The sequence below is a fragment of the Carassius auratus genome, unplaced genomic scaffold, assembly GCF_003368295.1.
Source record: "Carassius auratus strain Wakin unplaced genomic scaffold, ASM336829v1 scaf_tig00006864, whole genome shotgun sequence".
Classification (NCBI taxonomy): Eukaryota; Metazoa; Chordata; class Actinopteri; order Cypriniformes; family Cyprinidae; genus Carassius; species Carassius auratus.
Window position 1 is genome coordinate 29545 of NW_020523791.1, and position 4841 is coordinate 34385.

Below are 4841 nucleotides of genomic sequence, written 5' to 3' on the forward strand. Positions count from 1 at the left end.
TCTGCTGTTTTGTTCCAGTTTATAAAAACTGGATACATGAATGCAATCCACTCCAGTGTTTTCCAGGGATTTCTCTCACAACAGCTGCAGCACAGTTACTGAATGAAAATTCAGAGGATGTCCAGAACAGCTGAAAAGATTCACCTGGTCTTTTTACCACAGCTTCAGAGTGAAGGACTGACAATGAATGTCTGTGGAGGGGAAAAAAACAAAGTGAATACACTAAAACATTTACAGAATCTAAAGCTGACGATAGTAAATTAAATTTAATCTAAGAAAATGGCATTATTTACTGACCATGTAAAAATAATATTAAGAAGAGTAAATTCATTTTTATCATAATTGTCAAATGATTGTCCAACCTGTGCTGTCACAAATACAGACACATTATTTGTTGCAGCTTAAGAAGAAAACACATTACTGTTTTCCATTAACTCCTCCTTCCATCTGCATTGCACATTTTCTTGCAATGAACTGAATGATAAACGAGTGCACAGGATTTTTCTTTATATTGGTTCAAATGACACATTACTTGGTGATAAATGATGCATTTGTTTAAATATATAAAATAAAGATTTTTTGGAATTTTGTTGTACAAGCCGAATTAATGTCTATAATTTCATTATGACATTTAAAAACCAGAAAGTCATTAGAAACACTTTTTATTTGTGATATGAAGATGTTTTTGTACAGGGAGTCTGTAGGCGTCTGTCGCTGGGTCACTGTGTTTCTCTGGCACAATAATACACAGCTGTGTCTTCAGCTCGCATATTCTTTCCTTGCAGTGTTATTGTGTTACTGGAAGTGTCTCTGCTGATACTGAACTTGCTTTTCAGGGAATCCTTGTAGTACAAGCTTCCACTATTCCAGATGATTCCTATCCACTCCAGAGCTTTTCCTGCAGGTTGACGAATCCAGGCTGTGTCATAGCTTGTAACTGAATATGAGACTTTACAGTTGATAGTGAGAGTGGCATCAGGACGGACAGTCAGAGACTCAGGCTGAGTGAGTTCATTTGTATCAATACCTGTATCAAATCAAATCATACATGTTAGTAAGAGAGCATGATCTTGTGATCAACAAAATGATGAATCAAACCGAAAATAGACTAAACTTACAGGATATGACTGCCAGAAGCAGCACTAAAGATGAAGAGATCATGGTTTGTTTCTCAGCACAGTTTGACTGAACTGAAGTGATTCTTCACTCCCTCTAGTGATCAGATGAATGTGTAAACTGACTCATGCCTGCTGCTTAAATATGCAACAGGAGATTTACATAATAATACAGGGCTAATTAACTTCACGTGCATAACCCTGTCCTGAACATTATTTTAAACAAGGCTTTTAGGTTTGAATTTAAGTCATTATTTACATTGAAAGAGTCATTGAGCAACAATAATTTAAAGTGAACTGTATTATTCCATTATCTAATCAATACGTAATACTCCTCATGTTATTATTATTATAACAGGGATCTTTTATAAACATTACTAACACTGAGAGTTTTTTGAAAAAGAGTTGAACACCTAGAAGTGACAAAATTATAATGTATCTCTCTCATTAAAATATTTATGGCATTGAACTTTATAAATTAAGTGTTATTTTTTCTTTGCTCTACAAACGTCAAATTATTTACATCACATATTATTTATATATAAACTATTATTTTACTATATTACTTTTTTGACATAGTTTTGTAAATGTTTGTATATGTATTTTACTTATTTTAGTAACAGCAACTTGAAACAAAGTTTACTTTTTTATATTTTATTTTTGTTAACGTATTTTATTTAACGTTATAATGATTTTTCTCTCTTTTTTATGGTTTTAGTTTTAGTTGATTTCAGTAAAAAACTCATTCTGAAAGAGGATCTGTTGGACCTACAGCAGAAAAGCTGTAAATATAATTTACGTATAGTTATATTAAATAGTTATATATAAATTATATAACTATGTTAGCAATATGTTTTAATATATTGCATTAATCCTATAACATCACTGATCTGCTGAAATTGTTATCTTGCAGAGTGCTCTTCTATTGTAATATCAGCAGTATGTTCATCAAAGATTAATAACTTTGACCTTAACCTTCACTATAACTGTGATAGTAGAAGTAATCTAAAAATGTCCTTCATGTGGTAAAGTCTAATGAATCATTTTGTATTCAAGTAAAAAATGATTGTACTGTTAAGTTACACCAACATTGGTCATTTCTCAGACATTTGTTGGGCTTTAAAACACTCATATAAGTAAGAGTCAGGTTTTTTTTTTTTTTTTTTTTTTTTTTTTTTTTTTTTTATATTCCTACAGTATGTTGGGGACTCTTTATTGTTCTTTTCATTCAAGATGTTTTTGACCAGAACTGCTGGTGTTTTGTATCACTGTGTGCTCTCTCTCTTGCACAGTAATACACAGATGTGTCCTCAGTCTGCATATTCTGTCCTCGCAGAGTCACTGTGTTGCTGGAAATGTCTCTTGCAATTTGAAATCTACTTTTCAGTTTATCATTGTAATTTGTGTTACCATCACTACCTATCTCTCCAACCCATTCCAGAGCTTTTCCTGCAGGCTGCCGTATCCAGTGAGTCCAGTAGCTTCTGTCAGACACTGTATATCCAGAGAGTTTACATGACAGTGTCAAAACCTGACCAGGACTTAAGACCAGAGAATCAGTCTGGATCAGTTCAACACAGTGGACACCTGAGGGGGAAAATATGGTCAATATTATGTATAACCATGAGTGTTTTTAATATGAAGTATCTCTAAAGAAGCTGTAAAGACTTACGAGAAACAGCTGCCAGCAGCAACAACAACCAGAGAGATGAAGAGATCATGGTTTGAGACGAGTGAGAACAAGCTGCTTCTCTTCATTTTTAAAACTCAAATAAAGAGGAGGAGGAGAAATATTTGCATACATTACAGCATTTTGTGTATGAACAGTGCAACAACTGTATCTACTGTTATCAGACCAGAGAGTTTCAGGTACACCATGCTGTTTGAATTGTCTCTAGTGATCTCTATTCGTCCCTCTACACTTTTAGCATACACTGTTTTACTGGCGTCATACCAGATAACCCCCATCCAGATGAATGTTTGTCCTGCTGACTGTCTGATCCAGTGCATGCCGTACTGTCCAAAATCAAATCCAGATCCTTTACACGAGAGATTCAGAGTTTCTCCAGGCTTTTTGGTGACAGGACTTGATGGGATGAACTCCAGGCACTGATCACCTAAATCAACTGAAAGGTATAATGACCTGTGGTGTATGAAAAGCCATACTCAAGGAAAAGTACAGATATCTTACCAAAAATTGACTTCGGTGGAAGTTGAAGTAACTGTTTAAAATATTACTGAATTAGTCCATCTTCATCTGGTTCAAACATAACATTGTGAAGTGATGAGAATACTCTTTGTATACAAAGAAATAAAAAAATAATTACTTTATTAAACAATTCCCCTCCTCTGTGTCTCTCCAAATCATCATAGCACCATTTTGACAAATCTGACGAGTATGCAGGCGGTTTACACTCTTCTGTGTCAGGCGCACCACAAGGATACGTTTTTTACGTGTATTTACACTTTGGTTTGAAAGAAAACAGCGCAACTACACAGCACGGCTGATAGAGAAGATCGTACACCACCTGACACATGTGGAATCACATCACAGGCTTCATTTGTCTCTAACTTTTTCATGACAACAGATAACCCTGTATTAAAACCACTCAGATTTTCTTTGAAGTCAAAGTTTCAGAGCAAATCTGCTTACAGAGTTTGCTCGGATCTGTTTCAACAGAAACTAGTTTTGTAGGCTGCATGTTACTTTTTCCAGCCATTTCAAAATACCATATATCAAACTGTATATACTGAGAAGAAAATGTATATAGTTTCCTTTTTATTGAAGCCCCTGATAAATGCTAGCAGCAATCAATTTGAGGTATTAAGGCTATAGCTTATCAAACTATAGCTTAACTTCTGCGTCTGAAACTGCAAAGTATTCCTGACAACACTTGTCCACTATACATTACCAATTTAGCTCATTCGAGGTTGTTCCCGATGCATCCCAGATCAATCAATACTTTCCCTTAACCCATATCTCTATCTGTATATGCACATATAGATTATCTAGGTATTTATTTTAAAACTCTAATTTTGGATACTCTGTTCCCTAACCACTGACCTGACCTATTTTCTTAGCTCGGGGCGCGCCCCTGTCTGCACAGACGGGCGGTCAAGAATTGGAAGAGGGAGGTACGACTAGAATCCCCGTCTAGTGTCTTACATTCTTCTCGGAATTCCTAAATCCCTACTTGGCTACCCCTGGCCGTAAATGCACTCGCCTCGGCTATCAAATGCTATCCCCAGCACAGCCCATTACGGCCTCTTGTGCTTTTTGGCGCTCAGTGCTTATACCCAGCACAGCCCTTTACGGGTTCACGTGCTTGTTAAGAATGCGTTTTTGTCATCCCCTGGACTGTGCACACCTAAGAACAAATTTTTACGTCTCTTTTTTTACGTAGCTGGTGTCTACCCCCTCACGTCTGAGTGAGTCTATCGTTCTTCCCTCTCTTGACCCCGTCCTTTACAGACAGTCCCTAACCAATAATATTAAATATAAAATATTTCCTACTTTGGTTTTGATGATTGATCAGGGATGTCACCAAAGAACGATTGCCCTCATCCCTCCACCATAAAACTGTTAGGGGAATTTACAGTTATAACTCAAGGACCAGGTGTTGTCACACTGAAGACCAGGGAGTCAGAGATGAGTTCAATTAATAATAATAATTTTACTTGAAGAAAATATTTGCAGTTTCATAAGCAGAAGTCAGCTTTAATACT